This window comes from Oncorhynchus gorbuscha, unplaced genomic scaffold (assembly GCF_021184085.1).
Source record: "Oncorhynchus gorbuscha isolate QuinsamMale2020 ecotype Even-year unplaced genomic scaffold, OgorEven_v1.0 Un_scaffold_1336, whole genome shotgun sequence".
NCBI lineage: Eukaryota > Metazoa > Chordata > Actinopteri > Salmoniformes > Salmonidae > Oncorhynchus > Oncorhynchus gorbuscha.
In genome coordinates, this window is record NW_025746142.1 from 32501 (window position 1) to 42500 (window position 10000).

Consider the following 10000-nt stretch of genomic DNA (forward strand, 5'->3'; position numbering starts at 1 on the left):
TCCTGCGTTGGTTACCCAGAATGCAAGTGTTCCGTGTGGTTTCCCGGACACGGTGTTAGAGGTCAACAGAGACGAGTCTGTCTGTCCCACCTGTCAGCCCCGCCCGTTCACATGTAGGTATCTGTCTGTCTGTCTGTTATACCTGTCTGTCTGTTATACCTGTCTGTCTGTTATACCTGTCTGTCTGTTATACCTGTCTGTCTGTCTGTTATACCTGTCTGTCTGTTATACCTGTCTGTCTGTTATACCTGTCTGTCTGTTATACCTGTCTGTCTGTCTGTCTGTTATACCTGTCTGTCTGTTATACCTGTCTGTCTGCCCGCCCTGATGGTAGTGAAGACAGTGATATAAACCAGCCACATCAAAGAGTCCTGATGGAGACATCAGTACAGATATCTGTCCTTGATAGCAAACTGAGTTTTGAAGCCAATCTGAGGAATCTGTCCAGTTTCAGAGTGGACGAGGCCCTGATGACCATCTGTTACAGATGGTTCATTTAATCCATTCTAACATTCAGGGCCGTCTGTTACAGATGGTTCATTTAATCCATTCTAACATTCAGGGCCGTCTGTTACAGATGGTTAATTTAATCCATTCTAACATTCAGGGTCGTCTGTTACAGATGGTTCATTTAACATTCAGGGCCGTCTGTTACAGATGGTTCATTTAATCCATTCTAACATTCAGGGCCGTCTGCTACAGATGGTTCATTTAACATTCAGGGCCGTCTGTTACAGATGGTTCATTTAACATTCAGGGCCGTCTGTTACAGATGGTTCATTTAACATTCAGGGCCGTCTGTTACAGATGGTTCATTTAATCCATTCTAACATTCAGGGCCGTCTGTTACAGATGGTTCATTTAATCCATTCTAACATTCAGGGCCGTCTGTTACAGATGGTTCATTTAATCCATTCTAACATTCAGGGCCGTCTGTTACAGATGGTTAATTTAATCCATTCTAACATTCAGGGTCGTCTGTTACAGATGGTTCATTTAATCCATTCTAACATTCAGGGTCAGTTTTGTTACAGATGGTTCATTTAACATTCAGGGCCGTCATATTTGAGGGGGAGGGGTGGTAATATTTGAGGGGGAGGGATGGGCATATTTGAGGGGGAGGGGGTAGTCATATTTGAGGGGAGGATGGTAATATTTGAGGGGGAGGGATGGGCATATTTGAGGGGGAGGGGTAGTCATATTTGAGGGGGAGGGATGGGCATATTTGAGGGGGAGGGGTAGTCATATTTGAGGGGAGGATGGTAATATTTGGAGGGGGAGGTATGGGCATATTTGAGGGGGGAGGGGTAGTCATATTTGAGGGGGAGGGATGGTCATATTTGAGGGGGAGGGGATGGTCATATTTGAGGGGGAGGGGATGGGCATATTTGAGGGGGGAGGGGTAGTCATATTTGAGGGGAGGGGTGGTCATATTTGAGAGGGAGGGTGGTCATATTTGAGAGGGAGGGGTGGTCATATTTGAGGGGGAGGGGTAGTCATATTTTGAGGGGAGGGGTGGTCATATTTGAGGGGGAGGGGTGGTCATATTTGAGGGGGAGGGATGGTCATATTTGAGGGGGAGGGTGGTCATATTTGGGGTGGGAGGGGTGGTCATATTTGAGGGGCGATGGGTGGTCATATTTGAGGGGCGATGCGGTGGTCCTATTTGAGGGGCGATGGGTGGTCCTATTTGAGGGGAGGGGGTGGTCATATTTGAGGGGAGGGGTGGTCATATTTGAGGGGAGGGGTGGTCATATTTGAGGGGGAGGGGTGGTCATATTTGAGGGGGGTGGGTGGTCATATTTGAGGGGGTTGGGATGGGTGGTCATATTTGAGGGGGTTGGGATGGGGTGGTCATGTTTGAGGGGCGATGGGTGGTCATATTTGAGGGGCGATGGGTGGTCATATTTGAGGGAGGGGTGGGTGGTCATATTTGAGGGCGATGGGTGGTCATATTTGAGGGGGGTTGGGATGGGTGGTCATATTTGAGGGGCGATGGGTGGTCATATTTGAGGGGCGATGGGTGGTCATATTTGAGGGGGAGGGTGGCCATATTTGAGGGCGATGGGTGGTCATATTTGAGGGGAGGGGTGGCCATATTTGAGGGGCGATGGGTGGTCATATTTGAGCGGGAGGGGGATTGTCTTTGGATGCAACTCAGCATTCTTTGTCCTCCAAACACAACGAGTTGCGTTTTTACCAAAAAGTTATATTTTGGTTTCATCTGACCATATGACATTCTACCAATCTTCTTGTGGATCATCCAAATGCTCTCTAGCAAACTTCAGACGGGCCTGGGCCTGGACATGTACTGGCTTAAGCAGGGGGACACGTCTGGCACTGCAGGATTTGAGTCCCTGGCGGCGTAGTGCGTTACTGATGGTAGAGGCTTTGTTACTTTGGTCCCAGCTCTCTGCAGGTCATTCACTAGGTACCCCGTGTGGTTCTGGGATTTTTGCTCACCGTTCTTGTGATCATTTTGACCCCATGAGGTGAGATCTTGCGTGGAGCCCCAGATCGAGGGAGATTATCAGTGGTCTTGTATGTCTTCCATTTCCTAATAATTGCTCCCACAGTTGATTTCTTCAAACCAAGCTGCTTACCTATTGCAGATTCAGTCTTCCCAGCCTGGTGCAGGTCTACAATTTTGTTTCTGGTGTCCTTTGACAGCTCTGTGGTCTTGGCCATAGTGGAGTTTGGAGTGTGACTGTTTGAGGTTGTGGACAGGTGTCTTTTTTTAGTGATAACAAGTTCAAACAGGTGCCATTAATACAGGTAACGAGTGGAGGACAGAGGAGCCTCTTAAACAAGAAGTTACAGGTCTGTGAGAGTCAGAAATCTTGCTTGTTTGTAGGTGACCAAATACTTATTTTCCACCATAATTTGCAAATAAATAAATAAAAAATCCTACAATGTGATTTTCTGGATTTTATTTTCTCATTTTGTCTGTCATAGTTGAAGTGTACCTATGATGAAAATTACAGGCCTCTCTCATCTTTTAAGTGGGAGAACTTGCACAATTGGTGGCTGACTAAATACTTTTTTGCCCCACTGTACGTGACTCCTCCTGTCTCTTCTCTGATATTTAATAACCTATCGATCCCCAATGGACTGGGACAGACTACTGTCTCCTCTGATATTTAATAACCTATAGATGGACTGGGACAGACTACTGTCTCCTCTGATATTTACTAACCTATAGATGGACTGGGACAGACTACTGTCTCCTCTGATATTTAATAACCTATAGATGGACTGGGACAGACTACTGTCTCCTCTGATATTTACTAACCTATAGATGGACTGGGACAGACTACTGTCTCCTCTGATATTTAATAACCTATAGATGGACTGGGACAGATTACTGTCTCCTCTGATATTTACTAACCTATAGATGGACTGGGACAGACTACTGTCTCCTCTGATATTTAATAAACTATAGATGGACTGGGACAGACTACTGTCTCCTCTGATATTTACTAACCTATAGATGGACTGGGACAGACTACTGTCTCCTCTGATATTTACTAACCTATAGATGGACTGGGACAGACTACTGTCTCCTCTGATATTTAATAACCTATAGATGGACTGGGACAGACTACTGTCTCCTCTGATATTTAATAACCTATCGATCCCCAATGGACTGGGACAGGCTACTGTCTCCTCTGATATTTACTAACCTATAGATGGACTGGGACAGACTACTGTCTCCCTCTGATATTTAATAACCTATAGATGGACTGGGACAGACTACTGTCTCCTCTGATATTTAATAACCTATAGATGGACTGCCCCCCTGGGTGTAATAAAGACTACTCTACATGACTCCTCCTGTCTCTTCTTCTGCAGGTTAAAGTTGAAGTTCCGACGAGGCAGCCTCCTCCCATGATGCCGCTGGAGTTTGTGGGCTGCATCGGAGTGGTGACGAGACACTGAGGGAGGTGCTCAACCTCAAACACCTCAGAATGGGTGGAGGGGGCGTAAGGGAGGAGGAGTAGGAGGAAGAGGGGAGCTGGGGGAGGAAGAGAGTAGGAGCAGCTGGGGGAGGAAGAGGAGGAGGAAGGGGAGACACTGCAACCAATCAGCCTAGACCTCGCCCCAGCCCCCAGACTGGACCCCTGTCTCCCAAGCCCCCCAACCCCCTCCGTCCTGGCCCCCCCCACCCTCGCCCTGACCCCCAGGCCCCACCCCCTGACCCCAGAGGTGGTGACGTCACAGTGTGTAACTGTGGGCCGGAGGCGGTCCTCCTCACCGTGAGGAAAGACGGTCCAACCAGGGCAGACGGCTCCCATAAGTGTTCCTCTGGAGGCTGTAACTTTCCTGTGGACCGACCAGCCCGACACCAACGTTTACCCTCCAGACCCCCAGGGGGCGCCACCCAGCAGGCCACACCAGCCCCCCAGGACCTCCGTGGGGGAGGTGGTTTGTAACTGCAGTGAGCCAGCGGTTCAGAAGACAGTGCAGAAGGAAGGACCTAATAAAGGAAGAGTGTTCCATACCTGTGGGAAGCCCAGAGATCAACAGTGTGGATTCTTCCTCTGGGCTGACGAGAACATCCCACCACCAGGTAACGAAACACACGCTGTAACACACACACACACACACACACACGCTGTAACACACACACACACTATAACACACACACACTATAACACACACTGTAACATACACACACACACACGCTGTAACACACACGCTGTAACACACACACACACTATAACACACACACACACTATAAAACACACACACACACTATAACACACACTGTAACACACACACACACACACACTAACACACACACACTAACACACACACACTGTAACACACACACACACACACACACTGTAACACACACACACACACACACACACACACACACACACACACACACACACACACACACACACACACACACTGTAACACACACACACACACACACACACACACACACACACTGTAACACACACACACTGTAACACACACACACACTATAACACACACACACACTATAACACACACACACACTATAACACACACACACTGTAACACACACACGCTATAACACACACACGCTATAACACACACACACACACACACACACACACACACACACACACACACACACACACACACACACACACACACACACACACACACACACACACACATGCAGACACATACACCCACCCCCCATTGCTAACCCTCTGTCTGTGTCTCTACCAGGTTCTGGAGGGGGAGACTGGGGGAAGAGGCGGAGGGAGACTGGGGGAGGAGGAGCCCCCCCCACCACCAAACCCCCCGCTACCAGGAAGCCCCGTACCTGTGGCATCTGTCACATGCCTGGACACACACGAGTCACCTGCCCTCAGCGCTGACCTTTAACCCCTGATCCCACTGCTGCCATAGAGATGCTTCTGACGCCCCGTGTGACCTTGTCCCCGACCTCTGAACTCCGACGTGATCAGGAAGCTCAGCGGTTGATGTTTTTGATATAAACACAGAACTACTGGAATCAGTTTACCTTCAACTCGCCCCCTTTAACCCTAAACATCAGGAGGGGACCAGAGGTCAGCTTCTAGAGGTGTTAAACCACGGTTCATTTGGGACAGGAGTGGAGTGGGACTGGGTTCATTTGGGACAGGAGGGAGGGACTGGGTTCATTTGGGACAGGAGTGGAGTGGGACTGGGTTCATTTGGGACAGGAGTGGAGTGGGACTGGGTTCATTTGGGACAGGAGTGGAGTGGGACTGGGTTCATTTGGGACAGGACTGGAGTGGGACTGGGTTCATTTGGGACAGGAGTGGAGTGGGACTGGGTTCATTTGGGACAGGAGTGGAGTGGGACTGGGTTCATTCTGTCTCACCTCTGACAGAGAAACTGCATTTATATGACATGGAGAATAGATCAATATTTTACAGAGAAATAAAAGAATGGATTTGAATGGTAATTTGTCCCCAATATGTAACATTGGCGTAAAGAATAGGATTGTAAATCCAAGTACCAGCTGGGAGGAGACAGACTGGAGAAAGGGGAGATTAATACGGTTATTTTTGAATGTTTATATAAAATCACTGATCCCAGCAATCTGGTGTCCTGTATTCTGTCTTGACGAGTGCCTCTAAAATATCTCCTTGTGTTGATTAATATTTACTAAGTTACAGTAGGAAGGACTTGTGTAAAAACGTATTAAATGGAATAGAAACGGGTGTTTCTATTGATTAGATAGTAGCAGAGAGAGGAACAGGCGAAACTAGAATATCTTTGATTGTGACCACTTCATTATTGATTGATTGACGGGGCGCACCTCACCGGAAGGGCTGTTCGGTTCCGCCAGGGTGTTTCCGGTCCCAGCAGCTGTTCTGTCAAATGTTGATCATTTTAGCTTAACCTTTTCCTAAACTTATATCCTAAACCTGCTGCGAAAAGTCAAATATTACGTTCATTTGACAAAAGCAGGATCCTTCACCAGGGTTTCCACTAGTTACCACACTCACAAAGTAAAGTTACCACTGTCACATAGTTGGCTATAATCGCAAAAATGTATGAAAACAAAAAATAAGCCTTAATTTAATAATCTTAGGCGTAAGATTCCCAGTGTGAGTAAGGTTTAAAATCCCATTTAAGAAGATAAAGAGCTGTTTCTGACTTTGTGGCTGTGGTAACCAGTGTCTCCGCCTGACAAACCAACAGAGCGACGGACGGACGGTTTCCCGAAGCACAATGGCTGCCACCGGAGTCCTTCCGTTTATCCGGGGGGTCGACCTGTCTGGAAACGACTTCAAAGTAAGACAACAATAAACACGGTTATATTTGAACTTTCCGGACCATTATTCAGATAAACGACAGGCAGTTAGTTAGCAGCCTGGTAGCTAACGACGAGCTAACCAACACAGGAACACAACCAGGGCGTTAACCAGCTGTTAACTAGCTAACTAGCTAACCAACACAGGAACACTACCAGGGCGTTAACTAGCTGTTAACTAGCTAACCAACACAGGAACACAACCAGGGCGTTAACCAGCTGTTAACTAGCTAACCAACACAGGAACACAACCAGGGCGTTAACTAGCTGTTAACTAGCTAACCAACACAGGAACACAACCAGGGCGTTAACCAGCTGTTAACTAGCTAACCAACACAGGAACACTACCAGGGCGTTAACCAGCTGTTAACTAGCTAACTAGCTGTGGGACTGTAGCTAACCAACACAGGAACACTACCAGGGCGTTAACCAGCTGTTAACTAGCTAACTAGCTGTGTGACTGTAGCTGACTAGCTAACTAGCTGTGTGACTGTAGCTGACTAGCTGTGGGACTAGCTAACTAGCTGTGGGACTGTAGCTGACTAGCTGTGGGACTAGCTAACTAGCTGTGGGACTGTAGCTAACTAGCTAACTAGCTGTGGGACTGTAGCTAACTAGCTAACTAGCTGTGGGACTGTAGCTGACTAGCTAACTAGCTGTGGGACTGTAGCTGTGGGACTAGCTAACTAGCTGTGGGACTGTAGCTGACTAGCTGTGGGACTGTAGCTAACCAGCTGTGGGACTGTAGCCAACTAGCTGTGGGACTGTAGCTGACTAGCTGTGGGACTGTAGCTGACTAGCTGTGGGACTGTAGCTGACTAGCTGTGGGACTGGTCGCACTGTAGCTAACTAGCTGTGGGGCTGTAGCTAACTAGCTGTGTGACTGTAGCTGACTAGCTAACTAGCTGTGTGACTGTAGCTAACTAGCTGTGTGACTGTAGCTAACTAGCTGTGGGACTGTAGCTAACTAGCTGTGGGACTGTAGCTAACTAGCTGTGGGACTGTAGCTAACTAGCTGTGGGACTGTAGCTAACTAGCTGTGGGACTGGTCGGACTGTAGCTAACTAGCTGTGGGACTGTAGCTAACTAGCTGTGGGACTGGTCGGACTGTAGCTAACTAGCTGTGGGACTGTAGCTAACTAGCTGTGGGACTGTAGCTAACTAGCTGTGGGACTGTAGCTAACTAGCTGTGGGACTGTAGCTAACTAGCTGTGGGACTGACTAGCTAGGAACTAGCTGTGGGACTGTAGCTAACTAGCTGTGGGACTGTAGCTAACTAGCTGTGTGAAGCAGATACAGTTTATTATGTATGTATCTGTCCCTTTAGATGTTTAAGTTAACACGGTCAGACAACACAGCTGAGAAGTACAGCTGAGAAGTATTTCTGCTTGTCGAGTTTAGCCCCCCCCCACCTCCCATGTGTCACCCAGGGGGAAGATGACATCACCAGGCTCCGAGCATGTGTTGTGATGTCACACTATTAAAACGTCCTCACTCCTGTTATTCTTGGCTTCTCTCTATTTCTACAAACAACACGTCATGATTTTCTGCTGATAATCGGGGCGGCAGATAGCCTAGAGCTGTGCAGAGCGTTGGCCCAGTAACCGAAAGGTCACTGGTTTAAATCCCCGGAGCCGACGAGGTTAAAAACAATCATGTCGACATGCCCTTGAGCAAGGCACTTAACCCTAATTGTCAAGTTACTGTGGATAAAGAGCGTCTGCTCCATGACAAAATAATACTGTGATGTAGTTAAGGTCTCTTTAAGTTGCCAGACTTGGTGCTTCTGCTGACTCTTCAGGGGTTAGTCTGTCCCAGATCTGTGCTGTTGATAACCTGATGTAGACCTAGTGTTGAGTCCCTGTCTGTCTGGCCTGTGGTTAACCTGACATAGACCTAGTGTTGAGTCCCAGTCTGTTGTTAACCTGACATAGACCTAGTGTTGAGTCCCAGTCTGTTGTTAACCTGACGTAGACCTAGTGTTGAGTCCCAGCCTGTTGTTAACCTGACATAGACCTAGTGTTGAGTCCCAGTCTGTTGTTAACCTGACGCAGACCTAGTGTTGAGTCCCAGCCTGTTGTTAACCTGACATAGACCTAGTGTTGAGTCCCAGCCTGTTGTTAACCTGTCGAGGACCTAGTGTTGAGTCCCAGTCTATTGTTAACCTGACGTAGACCTAGTGTTGAGTCCCAGTCTGTTGTTAACCTGACATAGACCTAGTGTTGAGTCCCAGTCTGCTGTTAACCTGGTAGACCTAGTGTTGAGTCCCAGTCTGTTGTTAACCTGACGTAGACCTAGTGTTGAGTCCCAGTCTGTTGTTAACCTGACATAGACCTAGTGTTGAGTCCCAGTCTGTTGTTAACCTGACGTAGACCTAGTGTTGAGTCCCAGTCTGTCTGGCCTGTTGTTAACCTGACATAGACCTAGTGTTGAGTCCCAGTCTGTTGTTAACCTGACGTGAGACCTAGTGTTGAGTCCCAGTCTGTTGTTAACCTGACATAGACCTAGTGTTGAGTCCCAGTCTGCTGTTAACCTGACGTAGACCTAGTGTTGAGTCCCAGTCTGTTGTTAACCTGACATAGACCTAGTGTTGAGTCCCAGTCTGTTTGGTCTGTTGTTAACCTGACGTAGACCTAGTGTTGAGTCCCAGTCTGTTGTTAACCTGACATAGACCTAGTGTTGAGTCCCAGTCTGTTTGGTCTGTTGTTAACCTGACATAGACCTAGTGTTGAGTCCCAGTCTGTTGATAACCTGACATAGACCTAGTGTTGAGTCCCAGTCTGTTGTTAACCTGACGAGGACCTAGTGTTGAGTCCCAGCCTGTTGTTAACCTGACATAGACCTAGTGTTGTGTCCCAGTCTGTTGTTAACCTGACATAGACCTAGTGTTGAGTCCCAGTCTGTTTGGTCTGTTGTTAACCTGACATAGACCTAGTGTTGAGTCCCAATCTGTTGTTAACCAGACATAGACCTAGTGTTGAGTCCCAGTCTGTTGTTAACCTGACATAGACCTAGTGTTGAGTCCCAGTCTGTTGTTAACCTGACATAGACCTAGTGTTGAGTCCCAGTCTGTTGTTAACCTGACGTAGACCTAGTGTTGAGTCCCAGTCTGTTGTTAACCTGACATAGACCTAGTGTTGAGTCCCAGTCTGTTGTTAACCTGACATAGACCTAGTGTTGAGTCCCAGTCTGTTG

At 47.8% G+C, this 10000-nt stretch overlaps 2 pseudogenes; both read left to right on the forward strand.

The window, feature by feature from the left end:
* The window catches only part of LOC124022327, a 36498-nt pseudogene extending 31089 nt beyond the window's left edge, over positions 1–5409 (forward strand).
* Positions 5410–6723: 1314 nt separating this feature from the next.
* Positions 6724–10000, forward strand: part of LOC124022328 — a 55049-nt pseudogene continuing 51772 nt past the window's right edge.